This window comes from Ochlerotatus camptorhynchus, unplaced genomic scaffold (genome assembly GCF_037179485.1).
Source record: "Ochlerotatus camptorhynchus isolate MF236.1 unplaced genomic scaffold, CSIRO-AGI_Acam_v1.1 ptg000383l, whole genome shotgun sequence".
In the NCBI taxonomy this organism is placed as follows: Eukaryota; Metazoa; Arthropoda; class Insecta; order Diptera; family Culicidae; genus Ochlerotatus; species Ochlerotatus camptorhynchus.
Window position 1 is genome coordinate 1,597,665 of NW_027040870.1, and position 20,932 is coordinate 1,618,596.

The 20,932-nt window shown below is 39.6% G+C and overlaps 1 protein-coding gene across 1 annotated transcript in view; it reads right to left on the reverse strand.

Annotated features, from left to right (window-relative positions):
* LOC135710448 (sushi, von Willebrand factor type A, EGF and pentraxin domain-containing protein 1-like) overlaps positions 1–11,661 on the reverse strand; it is a 31,140-nt gene extending 19,479 nt beyond the window's left edge. Inside the window, exon 1 of the mRNA XM_065233021.1 lies at positions 11,610–11,661. The gene's annotated coding sequence lies outside the window, so the exon portion shown is untranslated. The remainder of the gene's footprint in view (positions 1–11,609) is intronic.
* Positions 11,662–20,932: the final 9,271 nt, after the last annotated feature.

Consider the following 20,932-nt stretch of genomic DNA (forward strand, 5'->3'; position numbering starts at 1 on the left):
TTCCTAAGTTCAGGGTGGTGTGGTTGATTATGTCACACGTTTAGGGTGGAGAGGAGTTTTGGAAACTGTGACGAGCCATACAAAACAATTTAAGGTCCATACAAAAAATGTGACAAAGGAGGAGAAGGGGGGGGGGTTAAAATTGGCCAAATTTGCTTGACATAATTAATGGACCTTTCTTGATGGGAATTCGGGCAGTGGTATCGGAATCGAATTAAAAGTAAAACATAACTTTAGTTGTACGAAACGAGTTTTTCATAACGCACGAGTTTCTCTTGTATAAAGTCAACATAGAATGATAAAAGTTTACTTGACATTTAGATATGTCAGTCTAGAGAGTTCGATTACAGCTTGCTGTCGAGGGGTTGATCGATGCAGGGCTAGTAAATTGACAATCCTAATACCTTCCGGACCAGAAATTTGTGGCATCGCGAGTGATAATTTTTAATTTCAGTTTATTTACGCGCTGTAAGGTGCGTGAAGGGGCTCGGCACGGTCGGTGTTGATGTTGGTTTGCTGGCAACTGTTTTTGCAAAAAATTAGGTGCTTTCGACCGAAATTGATATCGAAAGTGTATCAAAAGTGCTTCTGAACGTGTTTCGCACGGTTGATTTTCAGTGGAAATTCTGTATCACAAAATTGCTCTCCGAGTTCCTTTTTTTTGCCGTTCGACGATGACGGTTTTGCTTTCGCGAGAGTGACGTTTATTGGATCCGTTTGCACGGGTGTGTTTTTTGTAACCAGTGTGCTTGTGATTTTCATTGCCTCCCGGGAGGCCGGATCACCGTATTCGGATGTCACGAGTTGTGTGCGATTTTGAACATGGTCCGGTTGGCAAATTAGCCGGGGAAAGTGCTGATAATGTGTCCGTCGCGAGTTTTGGTGGTGATTTGGTGGCCGACGTTGCCGTGAATCAGCAAGTTTAAGGCTTGCAAAAGTGCTCGTGCCAGTGTCGGAGATTGTGAACAAGCTGAAGGATGCCTCGCTGGATATGCCCAAGACTGGACGGGTGGTAGCTGGTGGCCGTGAACGGTTCCTGGAGAAAGCACTAGACACGAATCTCCTCCCAGATTACCATGGCAATGCAAGAAAAATTGTTTTCGTTGAAGGAAGTATTACAAAAAACGTAATTGCCATTAGATATTTTTACAAAGAGCGACAGACATCAGACATTAAGCTCAATTGGGTTCTTTAAGGGTATTGAGGTAAATGCATATTCGTAATCTGCATTAAAACTGGAACCCAAACCCAAAATTTCATCAATTTTGGTACACTGGAACTATTTTAAATAAGTACGATTACATTTGCAAAAATCACCTGATTAGCGCCCCTCGGTGTCACTTTGTATGGGAGCGAGCTGTCAGTTTGTCAGTTTAGTGTCAAACAGTGAAGTTATTATTTTGCTTTAAATCATGATTTAAAAATCGAGATGAAAGTGCGTGGGTTTGAAAAAAATATCGCTGTGCTCAGAAAACAAAGCTCTTTCAGATGATATATAAACACCGATATATTTTTCAAAATTAAAGAACCCAATTGGAGGTGTCGGACAAAGGTGTTATATCCTAGAAAATGGTAAGTTACAAATTCGCTGTTGTTGTTGTTGTTGTTGTAGGTGCCGTCGTATTCGCCGTCGTAGTCGCCGTAGGCAGTACCTTAGTAGAGGTTTTCATCTAATTTCTGTCCTACTAAGCACAACCCATGTTTTACCTCTCTTTCTTGAACGGGTTTTAACAATCAATGAAATGTTTCTATCAAAAATGACTTGTAAATTTATTCCCATATCCATAAGTACCGTTGAATTTGATAAAGAGCCACACATTTTTGAGATATTGTTAAAAATCTAACACTGCTTCTTGATTCCAACCTTGGAGGCGAACCAGCCCAAGGCTGAAAGCCTCCCTAATAAAGATAAATTAATTAATTCTTGATTCCAAAGTTGTCCTACGAGTTTCAATTCCGTCCAAACCACAAACGAAGTGACAGACGGAGCGGCTCGAAAACTTTGGTGACGCACCTGCTAATGCTATTTTTCAGTGTACCACATGGCAACACCACTACTACTGGATTGTGCCACATGGCAATACTACTAATGTATTGTACCACATGGCAACACTAAATATACTAGAATGTTTTGGTTCTATCTCTTTCACTCTACTCTAAACTGAAATGCATAAAAAAATGACAAAATGATACACTTTTTGCACACTGTCAAAGATCGTATTGCATAGAAAATCAACTATGTTCAAATCAAAACAAAAATACTAGCCCATCTAGTGGCTGATGGCACAAGCTTCTAAGAAAATTCTATTACAGCGAGCCACATTATTTTAATTGATTTCTTCGCCAGTTAGTCGTCTGTCACTTCGTTTGTGGTCCAAACGCATTGAAACGCCATTGGAATTTCTTCTTCCTACGGATGAAGGTAGAAAAGGCGAGTTCACTAGAAGCGCTTACATATTTTGTTTTGAGAACAATGAGTGTAAATATACACACAATACGCTCTAATAGACTTTGTGTTGTAGCTTGTGAACTAACGCATCGCGTACAAACGTATTACTGGTTTGTGCACGGTGAAAGCATTGATTATACACTGGAGTCGCGTTTTTTTACGCGGTTTTTTACGCGGATTTTGGAATTTACACGGCTTTTTTTTACGCGGTTTTCGGATTTTTTTATAGAACATCATGGGTTCAATCCCAAGCTCTCCCACAACATAATAAACCGCCATCGTTGGGTTCCGAGAGCATAAAGCGCAGTTAATAACCCATAGTTGAATTGTTTAAACCATGAGTTTCGGAAAGGGTGTATGCGTGAGCTAGTTTGGAAGAGATTGCTGGCTGCTTTCAGATACGCCGCTTCATTTGAATAGCTTTTTGTTTAGTCGGTCGTAGATTGTGGTAACGTAAGGGGCACGGTGGCTATAGAGCAACCGTTTTTGCTTAATGAGTAGATGATCATGAGTTAAAACCCAAGTCTCATTTCATTACTGAGTTGATCTATCATCCAGGCCACTTTAGTAGAAAATTATTAATAACAGAAATTGTAGGAACGATTCAGAAAAGTAATAAGTTTATTTAGACCATCCGTCACGTCATTTGCTTAACAGGTTTTAAAAGATCGCATCACTTCCCAATGTGAATCCAGATCTAACTAACCCTTCCCACTAGCAAAAACGTCCTTCCCGTGACAACCGTGGAGATCCAGAGGTATACTAGGTCTCTAGTAACAACGGTTGTTGAAATAACAATCCTTTTCCTCCCCGATGACCCCGATGGCCAGCGCCGTTATTGACCTCAAAAATAAGGATTCTCCGGATTTTGTACACTGAGAATGGATTGTTGGTCCCAAGCCCCATTCATATGGTTATTTGTGAAACTTTCGCTAAATCTGGTCAATCACGGAGTAGCAACTACTGAAATGTAGGGTCGTCAATGCTCATGCTCAATCCGCGGGCATTCTGGTAAAAAATGATAAGGGAGTGGGCGTCTTGAGGATTCTGAAGGTGCATGAACTGACTCTGCAGGGCTGAAACCAGAGCCTACTTGCCTGTGGTTTGTTGGAAATGCTAACATGAAGCTTTAGTGTGATAATTTATTAGCTAGAGAATGATCTTTAGAAGAGGGTAGGTAGATAGTTCCGTTAGAGTACGGCAGTAATTGAATAGAAGTTGAAAAATGAGCGAAGGGCCATTAATGCGACAGTTTTTTGAAGTCAGACGCACATCTTTTGCCTAACCCGTACGATGTACGCAGAGACTTGAAGTATGTCTTCAAGTCTACAGGCAAAAGATGTGCGTCCTCCTTCTGCTCATAACTGACTGCGGCTGTGGAATAGTTCTAGCTACTTGCCTGGATTCGATGTTTCGGACGCTGACAATGGTAGTAAGTTCAATAGAACTGGCTTTAAAAAACACGTTTTTTTACAAGTGGTTTTTAATCCTAGTCGGGTGTTTTCATCACTGCGACCATTTTTCTGATCTATTGTGATATATTCCCCATTTTTTTATCTATATCAAGATGCCGTATCACTATTATTAGGATTGATCGCCATTGTTTGAGTAATAGCATTATCCCAGCACTTCGAATAAAGTGCACTGCCGTACTGGGAGTTGTTCCCCAAATGTCAAAGGGTTGTATCAGCCCCTTGTCGAAGAACTTACGCCTTTTATTGAAAATTGCCGGACAGTGGCATAACAAATGTTCCGAGTCTTCCTTTTCCATGCCACAAAAGCGACATACATCATCTTGAAGTTTTCCAATCAGCTTCAAGTGATAACTATGAACTAGTAGCAGTAAAATTATGTTTATTTCTGTTGATTATGGTAGTACATTGATTTATCATATTAATTGATTAGCCTATCTGGCTCTTCATCTTTGTTTAATTTGATATTCTAATTTAATATTTGTGTTTTTCAACTAGTTTACAGAATAACCCTTTGGGGATTTGTTTTATTTGAATTGAAAAAAGTGATAACCTACCTAACTACGAGTATAACTTAACCTAACGTGCTAGATCACGTATGATCTGATGATTTGATCTCAGACAGGTGTCTCTGAACCTTTCCAGGATTAATACTCTCCGTTCTTCTAATGTCTGAATTCCAGCCAGGAAGTGGATCTCAGAATTTCTAGTCCGCGAGGGACTGTTTAGGACCATCCTAAGGATTTTGTTTTGGATCAGCTTTATGACAATGAACTGTTATAAGACCTGTATATATATACTGTTATAAGACCTCCCAGACAACCAGAATGCACGTATATTCAAAGTTGTTTTCGTGATATACAAACATATTTACAAACAAACAATTCGTATAGAATGCAAAGAAATGGCTTATTCGTACAAAAGTGGAGGCCATATACGTGCATATTTTAATTTAATTTTAAACGAGTTGATTTAACATCATATACGATTTAATCTGTAATAACAAATTCATTTTGAAAAGTCTTACGATGTAATCCGATTTAATTTGAGATACAGTACGATGGAAAAAGGAGTCATCGCAAATCGGTCGGAAATTCGCATTCTATACGATTTAACTTATATATAATGCGAGGTATGCCATTCTTATGTGTGATTTTGACTTAAACTGTAGCAATTTACGATACTGTCTGTACATTATTATACGACTTCTGGTTGTCTGGGCTGTATATATACTAAGATCATTCTTAAAAAGTTCCAGGATTTTGTGAGTCACAGAAATGTTTGGATTACTGAATCGGTTCAACTGCCTAGCAATGGAAGTGTTCTTCCAGTTTTCTTCCACTTTTGAAGATACCCACGCTTTTAAGGGCTCTGGCCCTAAGAACTTATGAGAAGATCCGAGTCTTGCTAGTGCATCAGCTTTTTCATTTCCGTCAATCCCGCAATGAACAGGAACCCAATATAAGTCTTGATTATGACAAGACAATTTTTAAAGTGATTGAGCACACTTCCAGCGAAGACTACAAATCAAGAAGACTGGCAACTCTGCCAACAATCAGGAGACAATAACGAAAACGCCTCTTCTGAGCAAAAGCGGAACCTGTGTATGATGGTGTGTGTTAATGGACGAGTGCATTCACACACATGGGTAGAAATAAATATTGGTGTTGTTATGATTGTCGTAAAATGTGAAACGTTTCTTTCTTTGCTTTATGCTGACAATGAGTAAAATTCCAACTGAAATTTAACAGATGCCTATGTAAATTTATGTTGAAAATTAAAACTATGGCTATGATGGTGGGACCTTCCTCGATCATTAATTTGCTATCTCAGAATTATCTTCCACTTTTCCTAAGCCCTTTAACCAACAATCAATACGAAAGTAACGATTTTAAATTGGCTCACTACTTGACTAGCCTATTGGTCCCAAGCAAACGATTAACGCACCCCATTCTAGTTGAAATTCTAGTACTACGCAATGTTTGTTTTGATTCGCTATGAAAGTTTGACAGATAAAATGAGGGGTTATTGGTTTTTCCTATGTTTCGAGGGGTGAATCGATTAGTTTGGGACCGAAGATAGTACCAGAGCTGAGCCAAAAAGTTGAGCTCGTTTCTTCGGGACCTTCTGGTCTTAGAGTTACCTCTATGCTTTAACGGTGCATTAATGGGCATTCGTATGGTGCATTAGTAAAATGCATACCCGTTCCGCACGGCTTTGGAACCTGGCCACAGCGGGGGGTGGGGGGGGGGTCTAAGTTGTGACGCTCGGTTCCTCGTTCACAAGTAAAAGATAATTTCACTAGGTATCGATCCGAGTTTCAATCGTCTACTTGATCCACCATGACAAGTTTTTTGGTTTGGGGTTGGAAAGCCACCGACTTGTTGGGATTAGGATACAAATTGCCGTAAAATTTTGTAGAGCAAAACAAAAACAACAACGAGTACGAGTACATACAGTCACTGTTAATGAGCAGTCTCACTAACACTTGTGCTTCAAAGTTCCACCTTTGATTGACAGAGGCGCTGTTATCAGTGACGTTTGACATTTGTATGGGAGAAGGGAACAGTGGCCAGTCTTCTTGATTTGTAGTCTTCGCTCCCAGAAAAGTTTTGATGTACATGTCGCCGATTTTAAAGCATTTAGAGCAGCTTGACTGTCGGACATTATGTATATATTTGAACTCTTATAGTTTCTACGCAAGCATATAATAGAACACTCAACAAAAGAATAGAACAATTGCTTGGATTTCAGAAGAATCGGACCACCAAATACGCCCAGGGTCAAATACTTGAAAAAGCCGATTGAAATTGTATCTTTATTCCATACAGTCTTCGTTGTTCCTTACTATAGAGTTGATACTACTGTGTTACCTCACTTATAACGAATATACGTTGTATACGAGTACCCCGAATACAACGTATAGTTCGTCTAATTTTACATTGCAAATGCTATGCAAAATTAGACGAGTCATACGTTGTATTCGGAGTACTCGTATACAACGTATATTCGTTATAAGTCAGGTAACACAGTAACAGTTTGGGCCCAGTCTAAAATTGGAGAATCGCGCTTTAAGGCTAGTACCAACAATCAATACGAAACTAACGATTTTAAATTGGCTCACCACTTTAGTAGCCTATTGGTCCCAAGCAAACGATTAACGTACCCTATTCTAGTTGAAATTCTATTACTACACTATGTTTGTTTTGATTCGCTATGAAAGTTTGACAGATAACATGCAGAACATGCAGGGTTGAGTGAAATAGCTTGGGACTGCTTGGGACCGTTGTTCTGGTACTGAGTGAGCCAAAAATAATAATGATTTTCTTCGGGACCCAGTGGTCTTAGAGTTACCTCTATGCTAGTACGCAGCTGAAAAGAAAACAGAAAAGTAATTTTTTGAGGAGTATTCCCAAAAGTCAATTTGACAGCTATAGGGAGGTGTCTTTTGCTATATTTTGAGATCATAGGGGGGTGTCGTCTAGTTTTAAAATCAACAATTAAAAGTTTTAATGTTTTTAAAATGCATCCAAAGCATCATTTTTACAACAAACGTTAAAATTACCTAACGGAATAATTGATCAGGCCATTATTCCGCAAGGAAAGTGAAATTGCATTCAGAATGCGTCACCTTCATGTCAATCACGATACTAATGTAATCAATCTTTCCTTTACCGATTTCTTTTGAACCGCAGAGAACAGACGTCCTAGCTTGGCCAGAAACTTGTGTAAAGTTAAGTGGAAATGGCCGTTACGTAGCGCTAGTATCTCCTGATTTCCTCTATAAATTTATCACTTTCGATCAATTTGGCGCTAGTATCGATAAATTCTCTGTTGAAAATTGCCACTTGGCACTACCAGCACTTAGTGTCTAGTGTAAGTTTTGCAACGCCAACGCCATCATGTGTCAAAGAGGGTTTTTAAGTGGGGAAGTCGCCGTTAGTGGCGCTTAAGTCGAATAGAAATCTTTACACAAGTTTTCCCGTATCAATGTCTGTTCTCTGTGTTTGAACTGCGTACTGGGTCAAGAAATGCTAAGGAAAAGTAATTTCTTTAGCATTCCGTGTCCTTTCTCGTGCACGTAAAAACGTCATTACTTTTCAGCTGCGTACCAGGCTTAAAAGTGTAATTTGATTTCAAAATCAATTGAGCTTCAGATAGCCTAATCAGTAAAGGCACGGTATTACCATAGAGGTAACTCTAAGACCACTGGGTCCCGAAGAAAATCATTATTATTTTTGGCTCACTCAGTACCAGAACAACGGTCCCAAGCAGTCCCAAGCTATTTCACTCACCCCTGCATGTTCTGCATGAATCCACACACCCCTGATGTTATCTGTCAAAATTTCATAGCGAATCAAAACAAACATGGTGTAGTAATAGAATTTCAACTAGAATAGGGTACGTTAATCGTTTGCTTGGGACCAATAGGCTACTAAAGTGGTGAGCCAATTTAAAATCGTTAGTTTCGTATTGATTGTTGGTATTACCAACAATCAATACGAAAGTAACGATTTTAAATTGGCTCACTACTTGACTAGCCTATTGGTCCCAAGCAAACGATTAACGCACCCCATTCTAGTTGAAATTCTAGTACTACGCAATGTTTGTTTTGATTCGCTATGAAAGTTTGACAGATAAAATGAGGGGTTATTGGTTTTTCCTATGTTTCGAGGGGTGAATCGATTAGTTTGGGACCGAAGATAGTACCAGAGCTGAGCCAAAAAGTTGAGCTCGTTTCTTCGGGACCTTCTGGTCTTAGAGTTACCTCTATGGTATTACCATAGAGGTAACTCTAAGACCACTGGGTCCCGAAGAAAATCATTATTATTTTTGGCTCACTCAGTACCAGAACAACGGTCCCAAGCAGTCCCAAGCTATTTCACTCACCCCTGCATGTTCTGCATGAATCCACACACCCCTGATGTTATCTGTCAAACTTTCATAGCGAATCAAAACAAACATAGTGTAGTAATAGAATTTCAACTAGAATAGGGTACGTTAATCGTTTGCTTGGGACCAATAGGCTACTAAAGTGATGAGCAAATTTAAAATCGTTAGTTTCGTATTGATTGTTGGTATTACCAAGCCGGAGGAAATCTTTCAGGTTGGCAATTTTCTTGACATCCCTGGGCATAGAGTATCATCAAATATATTATATTAACAATATGATCCACTCTTTCGCTTAGCTGGCGAACCGATTTTTTAGCGATAAAAGCACCTCTGTGGCCAAAAAGGCTACCAATGTATTTGTTTAATCGTCACAAGGGGTGAACCAAATGAAAATTTGTTTAATATTTCAAATGAATGTATTTCAGCATTTTATTTTATTTGATGACAACAGTGACATGCCAGACAAATTTTAAAGTAATATACACAATGTAATTAATGAAAATAATTCGACTCTTACTTTTGTAATAAGTGCTATATTTGCACCCCTCGGTTGTAATTGAATGATCGTTGCTGACCTTTTTCAACGCTAGATTGGTTGGCATAGAAAGCTCTCAATTAATAACTATGAAAGTGCATCTAGAACACTGAGTTGAGAGGTGGCAAAACGCTCGCTACAGAGGCATAAAAAGCCTAGAAGAATATAATTTCAAAATCATAAAATTTTAAAGCCAACTCATGGCAAGCAATCAAGGTCGGGGATAAATGAAACATCGATCACATTTCACATTACAACAAGTAGGGATTTAATCCGGTAATTTTTCTACTCTAAAAAGCCTTGAACATTCAAATGTGGTTTATACCCCGTTCACATTACAGTGTATATCACGTGATGTACGCTGTCTTGCAATGAGCACTCATACATCTAGTTTTCACTGGAAATCCTATGTATGAGTGCTTATTGCAAGACAGCCTATATTACGTGATATAGGCTGTAATGAGAACGGGGTATTAAAGTGAGTGGGATTTATAGATAAAGTAAACTATGGCAATTAATCATGTTTTGTTGTTTTTGACATCATCCACATCCAGAGGGCCAGTCACTTCGAATGTATGGGACTGGTAGGAAACCATTTGGAAATGCATGAAAGTTTTCAGTTTTTATTCATTCTCGTCTTTATGGGCAGTTTTAGGTGCACAAAAATTGCACGAGTACATTACTATGGTGATAAGGTAAACACTCGTTTATTTGTTTCCTTCTGTGAAAGCACATTTAGTCACAAATCGAGGATTTTCTGATATTCTCCATACTGCAAAAATGATTTTCCTACCACTGAAGGGGCGACATCTCTCGGATCTTCAGTATAGCTACTACTCAAATCATATAATTAATTGGATCTTTTTTCCTTGATTTGTTTTTGTCGCTCTTGTTTTCCGAGATCCATCAACTCATGCACCAGGACCAACGGTTTCCTTAATAAACAAATACCAAACGAACTGTATCTCGGATGGGTAAACTATCCCACAAATAGTTTGGATGATATCCCGAACACGTCGTTATACCCCGTTCACACTACAGCTTATATCACGTAATATAGGCTGTCTTGCAATGAGCACTCATACATAGGATTTCCAGTGAAAACTAGATGTATCAGTGCTCATTGCAAGGCAGCGTATATCACGTGATATACGCTGTAATGTGAACGGGGTATTAAGCTCTCTTATATGGTTATTTTTATTAGGGTTTACTTCTCTTGCCTTGCCTGGCAATTGGATCTGTTTTGCTTCGAAATCGGAAGCTCACGAAGTTCATTACCGACCCGATTATCGAAATTACCGGATGGAATTCGTCGAAGCAAAACAGATCCAACTGCCCTAGCTTACTTTATCTATCAATCCCACGCACTTTAAACAACTCTAAATGTTTAATGCTTTTTAGATTTGACTACAACATAAAAATCCGTATAGTAGTGAAATTATCGGATGAAACAAAAAATTGCAAGCCCATTTCGAATATTGCAACATTCTCTCAGTTTGTTTTAACTGTTTGACATACGAGTTTAATCATACCACAAGATTTAAATTCGATAAATTTGTACATAACTATTGATGTTTTTGGTCCCACTTCCCCCACTGAATCTTAATTTGAATTGTAAATTCCACCACTTACAGTTGCAGACAGTAAAACTACTAAAATTCTACTGACTCATTATTGACTATACACTGTTAATCATTATGGATATAAATGCTCGAAATATCCAAATAGAACCAAAAAAAATTTTTAATGTCACGACCAGTACCACTTTATCAGTAAACTCTCAACGAACTATGACACATCTCACCAGGAAGCAAAGATTAAATGAAAGCAACACTATTCTCGATGGAATTTTTTCGCACGCCTTTGTAATTTACGCGTCTATCTTTTACACACATAATAAGGCATCATGCTGTTCACATCTGGCATTATAATCAATTCCATTCTTGAAGTGTGTTACTCTATAAGAAGATGACACAACTGAAGAAACTTTTTGAAATATGTTGTTATTGATGAAATTAAGCTACTTATGTATTATGAAACAAATAACGGCAGTAAAATAAGTAAATCTGTCTTTGAGTGGTCTAGAATCTACTGGATCTAGTACAAACTTTAATTTGCCTTCGTATTTGGATATACACATTTTTATTTTTCAATTACTAAAATTTAATAAATAATTATACCGAGGCGTCACATAATATAATTATTTTGCAATAAAAATTCAATCAAACTGCAATAGTAACGCGAGCGTACTGATAAGGACCTGTATTCGCTTCCGGTCGCTCCACTATATGAAGGCACATATGCTCGTCCAGTATCACTGACTTAGAAAGCCACTACTTAGTGGGTACGCACTGTTCCACTGCGCTTGGAGATGTTCTTCAGGCAACGATCCGCGACAAACTGAATTCCTTTCAAACAACGCCGGGGCATCTCGCCAGACTCGGAGGAATTCCGACGTTTTAATTTATAAGAGTGAAACATGAGTCACACTTCTTGGTGATAAGTACGAACATTCGTACATCGATCCGATCATATTGCAGGCCATGTGCTCATTCGGGTTGTTTGGGCACGATCGGTTTGCTGAGTGCAGCGTTGCTAAGCAACGTGAAAAGGCGGTGATACTAATATCAATCAAAGTGCGACCCGGGCTAGTCATTTGTTTATTTGTTTTTATTAATATATACGATTTGTTTTTTGCCTTTTTATTATCCAAGAGTTACAATAATTATAAATTAAGGTAATAAGCAAATACAGATTATTACGTTGTTGCATTTCCTTTGTCACTTTTTTGCATTTTCTCTGAGTTGTTGTCTCGTCTCTCTGCACGACTTCGTGTGCACGTGATTGTAGCTCATCCGCATGCTAGTGTCTAAATTTCTTCTGCATTCTGACATATTATCTATTTTCATTCGCTTCTTTTTCAATAGTTTGTACCGTACATTTTCTCTTCATTACTTGCCATGCTGTTTGTATCTTAGAACATACCCATTTTCGTTTCGTTTTATTTTCCTCGTAAATTGCTGCTTTTGGAATCAGTTTTTCAACGCATATCAGTTTTTAAAATTACATTTCTGGCAGATCATCTACAGTTCGTGTTGATTAAGGGAAACAATATTTTTGTATCATTCTGACCATATTTCCCTTGACGCCAGATGATACGTTACGATTGAAACAAGGTTAAACAAGAATATCAATTAATCATTGTTGTTTATTTGTTTATGTTGCAATTATTTACTACTAACTAGGAAACTAATCACAATTTGTTGTCATATTTGTTAAATATTCTGATTCATATTTCGTTATTGATCATACCTACTTTAATGTCGGTTTGGTAGTTCGCTTCAGTGTGTTGTGTTGCTGGTTTACAAGTTTTTAAACAAAAAATGTATGGTTTAAAAGATGAAAACAAACATAAGAATTCCAAATTTACGTAGACTTTTAATCTAGCTGTTGTCGGCATGCGAGGTTCTTCTTTCCAGAATTTTTCAACTTTTCATTTTCCTCAATATTCGAGGATCAAAAACCTCATATGGGTATCGAAACGTACACGGGAAAAATCCGTTCCGAAATTCGTCAACCTCCAGTCACGATTTTTGGAACAAGTAAATTTTTCGTTTAAGAAAGTACACCATGAATAAAAATCATGAAATCGTGAACATTGTTCCACAAAATAAACGTAACGCCTTCAAACGCAACAAAAGTCATAGAATCGTGAACTCTGTTCGGAAAATCATGATCTAGTTCTGGCAAACGTGATTTATGTTCATGGGTTGTGATTGATACCGTGAACCTTGTTTTCGAAAACGGGAACATGGCTCATGAACTGTAAAATGTCAACTTCATTATAATTACCAATATTTTAAATGGAGTGAGGAAGTGGAATGAAAACAACGGAAGCCTTGATGCAGGTTTTACCCGCATCCCAAACTGGCAGCAGGTGGAATGAACACACTTTCAGCCGAGTTTTCAGCTCAACAAATCAACACCGGATGCGTTCGAGGATTTTTTTTTTCTTCGTTTACGGGAACTAAGTCATGAATTCAAACGAACTAGCAGTTCATGATTTCGTGATTTGTTGTTCACGAATACCGGAACGGTTTTTTTTTTGCGTGATGATTGAGGCTAAGAATCCAAAATTTTATAACTTTGAAAATATTGAAACTATTTCACGCAAGTACTTCAACATCTTATACGGCTTTCAGACCATATTGATATAAGATGTCCAGTGAAAGTTTGGCGAATAGGCGGTCATATCAAGACAGCCAAACTTTCAGCTTCGCATCTCATCGCAGTTCGGTCTGTCTGTTTACATGAGAAGCTGAAAGTGTTCCGAGGTATATGGATGCAATCTGGTCCATTAATTGTCTTTTACGTAGTTTCAAAACTCTTCTGTATGGAAAATCATAGATGTTTGTGAGTTGAATGGAACAATTAGATAAAAGCATGAAAATGTCCCCATGGGGGACATTACCGGTACCGTTTCTTAGTTTCCATGGACCCGAAGGTGACTATAACAAAGCATTATTGTTCTTCTGTAGTACAGTCATTTAAAAATATAAAATCAATCACAAATGCTACAAGACTTGATTAATGCATTCTAGAATGTCCGTTTAATGGGCATGGTAGGAACTCCACGGGATTTTGGCCAAATTCCAGAATAATGATAATAACAATAATCATTGAAGCACTTCCACAGTTATTAATTGAGTGCTTTCTATGCAAACCATTGCATGAATTTGTATATTAGACTGATGCAAAATTTGACTTTTTCGCTCCACAGTGCTTAAATGGTTTCAAATCGGGTCGTGAATAGCCTCCAAAAGTTACAACTCATTTGGTTAGAAACAGACTTCGCACAAACCATTTGAAGTTTTCATGTAAATTACTATGGGAAATCTCAACTTTTTGTTCATTGCCTTCTAGTCTTTTTCCATACTGAGCTGCGAAACAGCTTGATAGCTATTCTTATAGAAAATTTTTTCAGCTTCAACTTTGCTGAAGATCGTTTCTATGTAAAACAAGACAGGAAATAGTTATTAATTATTTAAGAGATTGGTAAACTTATGACATGATCAAGCAGCTGCTCTGTAGGCAACACTGTATTTTGCAGTGTGTCATAGTAGCCATAATTTTTATGTCCTATTCAACGCCCCAGAAACACCAATGTTGCCTGCTGAGCAGTTGATTGAGCATGATCATAAGACATCAGTGCATTGAACTATTAATAACTTTCGATCCTTGCATTTAATCAAAAAGTGGTCTTTATCAAAGTTGTAGCTGGGAAAATTTCCTACAAGTAAAATTGAAAGCTTTTGAAGCAGACCGATATGGTGAATTATTAGATAGACATGAACAAAAATCTTGGTTTTACCACAGTCATTCCCATACAAACTTCAAATGGTTTGTGCCATTTCAGTTTCTCACCAAATTGGTTCAAATTTTGAGAGGTTAGTCAGGATCCGATTTGGAATCGTTTAAGTATTGTGGAGCGAAAATTTCAAATTTTGCATCACTCTATTGTATATTCTATGTCTAGGAAAATCGAAAAAATTCGACAATACGTCACTGCACGTAGGAATCTTTGTGTTGATTTTATTTAAGATCATGTCTTGTTTTTACATAATTTGACAAATCTATTAGACTGTCTCAGATTTTCGTGAAACTTGCATAATGTTTCGATGTGATAAAAACAAGGAATAAAATACATAAATAAAACACACGATCATTCACGGTAAGTAGTGCCAGAAAAGAACGATGAGAAGTATCTTCGTAGCAGCTGTCGAGGCAGATGGAAATCGAAGATGCTCGAGACTTGATTGAACACTCGTTGCAGCCCACCTATTGCACCGTTCATGTCATAGTTTGTGCGCTGAAGTGGCAATCTCAGCATAACGTTGTTACATAGCGCACGGGGTTGAACGTTAATTTTGACTAGCTCCAAGATTGCACTGCAGTCAATTCTATCTTGTAAAGTCCCCAATAAACGGGTACCATACACTAACGATATCATAGATGGTACGACCGTACCACATACAGTTGGGCTTATATCCCGAATTGGTGGTTAGGCGCTTCTTATGGTTATTGTTTATGCGGGGTGTCCACGGTGAACAGGGCCCTAGAGGTATCTCTTTTAGATCAATCAAATCAATCAGCTGGCAACGACTTCCATAGCCGGGCAGATGAAATTTGTCTCTCCAAGGCTGCTTCCGCAGAGCGAACCGAAGAAAACGGCGTGGAATAGACTCAACTCTCTCAGCACCATTGTTTGGACTCCAGACCACAGAACACTATTCCAGAATGGATCACACCAAGGAACAGTACAGTGACTTCAGACAGTAGATGTTGGAGAATTTCTTTGCTATCTTGAAGAAAAAGCCCAATGTCCTACCGTATGCGTGATAATGTTTGCACCATCGTACAAATAAGGTTCCTGTTTCACCTGTGCATACAATGCCTTGGCTTTCTTTGCATGCTCGTAACCTATAGCTCATACCGTAGTAGGCTGTGTATAAAAGAAAATGATTTACTTAGTTTGACAGTTGCACCATGACGAAGTGGCAGTCGCAAAAAGAACATTTCAATCGCCGTGGGAGTGTCCCGGTGGACCGTCAAAAGGGTTTTAGACCGAGAAAAGAAAGGACAACTATCCGCGAAGGTGGCCACAGGTCGTCCGAGGTCAGCTCGGGGTCCGAGGGTTATCGCTGCTATCAAAAGGAAGATTCGGGTGAATCCAGTGCGTTCAATAAGGAAAATGGCAAAGGAACACGGGATCAGTGACTTTACGGTACGGAAGATCGTAAAGGAGGATTGCGGGGCGAAGTCGAGGGCACGGAAAAAAACTAACATGCAAGAAAATCTTGAACTTCCTTAAGCGAAAAAATCCGGTAATCCTGTTCACCGACGAGAGCATGTTTACCGTCGATCCCGTATCACATTCCAGAACCGACCGGTATATTAGTTCTCTTTTGGTAAAAGACGTGGCCGACGAGCACAAGAACGTGTTTCTCACAAAGCATCCTGCTAGCGTTATGGTGTTTGGATTGGTGGCTTCCGATGGCAAAAAAAATGGACCCGGTGTTCATTCCAGAAGGCGACAAGGTCAACATGGACGTCTACATCGGGATTTTAAGTAAGTATGTTATTCCGTGGATCAAATAACAATACGGTCCGAAGCCAAATGTTGTATTTCAACAAGATGCGGCTCCGTGCCACTCCTCGAACCGCACTCAGAAGTGGTTGCAGGAACATCTTCCGTTCTGGGCGAAGGATATGTGGCCTCCATCCAGCTCCGATCTTAATCCGCTGGATACACAATATGGCGCGTCATGAAGGCCAAGACCTGTTCTAAACGCCACCCGAGTACAGCAAGCCTCAGACAAACATTAGCGTTATTAGGTTAGCGGCGTCACCCGTCGTTTAGGCGTATTGTGAGTGCCACGAAGTGAGGGTTCGATTCCCGCTCCAGCTGACGGAACTTTTCGCAAACTACTTGGTGTTGTGTGTTGTCCGTTGTCTAGTGTTAAGTATTCAGTCTGTACAACCTCTGGTTGAAGACTGTGTCAATTGTCTAGAACGACCGGAAATGAAGCCATGTTGATCCCCACTTAGATACTGCTTACAATGAGAGTGCAGAGGCTCCATGATGACTAACTCGAATAAGTTCGAAACTGCACTCAACGACGTAATTCCACGATAATTGTCCACATCCCGTTTGATGCAAATTTCCACTCGAGATGGACAATCGGAATAGGTGATGCAACAGCATCAGCAAGCTAGCGATATGCTTTTTCAGGAATACGAACGGAACGACATCGGGTCCTGGATTGAAGGACGACTTGAGTTGTGATGCGGCAGTGGAAATCATCTCGACGTTGACCTCCATTGCACTCAGTGTTTGACCGTAGAGTGGAACATTAAAGTAATTAATTAATTAATTTAACTTTATTAGACCATTAAAGTCTGAAACGCGCAAAAATTGGTCAACTTCAAATTGGTGTATTTCTGTTAATACTACATAAAAAAAACCTGAAATGCTGCATTTGGAAGTTGAGTGTACCATGTACAATGGTTGCTATGACGAATGCTATGATGAGTTTTCACCGTTTGGTTTCCAGTTTTTAAAATGACGTCAAAATTTTGCTCGCGCAGCAAGAGAATCCGACGTTCTCACACGCCAAGTTGGCAAAATTGCTAAATGTGGCCAAAGCGACCGTGACAAACGTTTTAAAAGAGTTCGGGGAGCGTCTGCCGACCGCCAGGAAGCCTGGAAGCGGCGGCAGTCGTAATCCAGACGTGGCAGCGACGACGAAGAAGGTGGCGGTGAAATATAAACGGAATCCCAACCTCTCCATCCGGGACGTCGCTGGCAAGCTCAATGTCTCCCACACTACTGTGCAGCGGGCCAAGAAACGAGCCGGGTTGTTAACGTTTAAGAAGGTGAAGGTGCCGAACCGAGATTACAAACAAAACACGTCGGGAAAGCAGCGGTCCCGAAAGCTGTATACGAATCTGCACACAAAGTTCGACTGTGTCGTCATGGACGACGAAACTTATGTGAAGGCGGATTTCAAGCAGCTTCCGGGACAGGACGATTATCTCATCAATTGGTTTTATACCGCATCAGGAAAAGGGAAGGTGGCTGAAATTTCCAAAACCATCAAACTATCGAAGTTCCCGAAAAATATCTCGTCTGGCAGGCCATATGCACGTGTGGTCTAAAAAGCGGCATTTTCATTACTACGGGAACCATCAATCAAGAGATCTACGTCCAGGAGTGCCTGGAAAAGCGGCTGCTACCATTCCTAAAGCAAATAGACCTGTGCGGTTCTGGCCGGACTTGGCGAGGTGCCACTATGGGAAAAAGGCAAACGAGTGGTACGATGCGAACAACGCGGTTGTGGTACCCAAAGACCACAACCCTCTCACAGCCCAGAACTCCGCCCTATCGAACGGTATTGGGCCTTGGTCAAACGGAATCTCAAAAAAACTAATAAATCCATGGAAAACGAGCAGCAGTTTAAATCTAACTGGCGTTCGGCGGCGAATAAGGTCGATGATACCACTGTACAAAATTTAATGGAAGGGGTTAAGCGGAAGGCACGGCAGTTCGGATTTGGCAAACCAAAAGAATAAACGAACATTTTTTTCCCTTAAATATATGAATTTTGACTGAAAGCAACGATTTTTTGCCGATCAATTTTTGCACTTCTTCTTCTTCTTCTTCTTCTTCTTCGCATTTCATTTTTGCATTGGTATAATTGTGTGGCAAGTCCAATCATACTTCTATGCCCAGGGAAGTCGAGAAATTTTCCAACCCGAAAAATTCCTAGACAGGACCGGGAATCGAACCCGACCACCTCCAGCATGGCCTTGCTTTGTAGATGCGCCTTTACCGACTGAGCTAAGGGAGGCCCAATTTTTGCGCGTTCCAGTCTTTACTAGCTGCTGGAATAACGTGTTCGTCGGTTAATCTTTCATTCGAGAAAACACTGGCGAACTTCTCAGAAAACAAGCGGCAAATCTGCTGAGGAGTGGAAGGAACTGCTTCATTCAAGACCATTGAAGAAGGGAGGCCAGATTCCTTGAGCTGCTCATTTACGTTATTCCAGAATGACTTCGGGTGCGACTTGAGTTTCCTCTGAATACCTCGTTGATATCGCGAATAGCATCGACGGCTAACTCGCTTGAATTCATAATTGAGCCACGTTTCAGTGAAAACGTACTCTCTTGGTCGATTTCAACCTACGCAGTTCACTCGTCTTCCAGGGAGGATGAGAAAATTTACGGCAAACTCTTTTCGGAACGTGTCTGTAAGTGAAAATGTTTGCGCAGTAGTTTCAACGTTATAAGGATCAAGAATGCAATCCCAATCTATACTAGATAGCACGTTGACGATACTACCATAGAGGTAACTCTAAGACCACTGGGTCCCGAAGAAAATCATTATTATTTTTGGCTCACTCAGTACCAGAACAACGGTCCCAAGCAGTCCCAAGCTATTTCACTCACCCCAGCATGTTCTGCATGAATCCACACACCCCTGATGTTATCTGTCAAACTTTCATAGCGAATCAAAACAAACATAGTGTAGTAATAGAATTTCAACTAGAATAGAGTGCGTTAATCGTTTGCTTGGGACCAATAGGCTACTAAAGTGGTGAGCCAATTTAAAATCGTTAGTTTCGTATTGATTGTTGATTCTACGGTGATCGACTTTCCGGAAATCGTATGACACGGTCGTGGAAATGTCGTCAAAGACCGGATCGTGATTGTCATCAACAGTGACAATCAAGAGAGGATGATGATGTACTTGCTTTACTAGTGGAGAAGGTGCCGTGGAAATCAATGGAGCGGTTTCCTGAACGCTCACAAAACAGAGGTCCAAGCTACGGTTGCTCGTCGAGAAGGCTAACTGATCCTGTATGAAATACAGAGCGTACAGGGTCTGGGTAGAGAAAACAGCCGCTGTGCGATGGTTTCCAGGAAACGCCAGCTGGATTAAAGTCACTTACATATCAAGACCAACAATTTAAATGGCCTTAACTCCATTTTGTAAACAAATCTTGTAAGGCCATTTTCTCGCGAACCGATACCACAAACGGGTAGAGGAGAATTTCCCCTACCTGTTAATTATGTTGGTTTTCCTTTGCGGACTTCGGTTCGGTTGTTGTTCTTGATAAAACGATTGATGAGATAATCTTTCTAAATCAATCTAAAATTGGTGTCGCACTCTCCATTATGATTAAAACGGACCGGCAATGGGTATCGATAAGCTCGTAGTCACGAACCTGGTCAGGTGCAACATACACCGCACATAGGTACAGTGTGCGATCGCTCAGTTCTACGGTCACCCAAACTTGTTCCACACAGTTTCACAAGACGTTTAGATAGATTTCTGAAATCTTGGCTGGTTGTCGATCAACTATTTATTGATTTATCGATACAGTTTTGGATTTGATTGGCAGATCCTGTATGAAGTTTGAGCAACCTTAAAAAAGCTAAATTTTCAACTTCTTTTGTTTTCGACGGATTTTACTAAAAATTAGGTAAATCAAAGATATTTATTATTACTACAAATCAGCAAAATTTCAGAAAGTTTGGTACTTATAATTTCAAGTAAATGGAAATTTTTGTAAGTCCAATACTGTACTGATGATAATCGATAAATATTTGATTTGATATTTGCCAGCAGTGCCCACCAGTAGTGGATTGAGAAATATAAGGCGTAAAATTTGAAAATGGCACAAAAGCTTTTGAAAACAAAAGTTATAACTATCGGAAAAAATAGAATTTCTTCTACCCGATGATGTTGTTGGTTTGCCTGGGTGTACTTCGGTTCGCGTGTAAAGGGCCTTATAACTTTTTTTTTACAAAAGCTTACGTACCGTTTTCAAATGCTACGTGAGATCTACCTTTTGATAAATATAAGGAAAACTGTACGAGCAATTTCTTGACACAGTGTAGGTACCACTTTTGCTGTGAGCTTGGGGCAATGTTGTCAATCCGACAATAGCAAAGTGAGGAGGTGTGACGTGAACACTGGCGCGGTAACCACAGCACGGCGTTAGAAGAAATGCTTCGCAA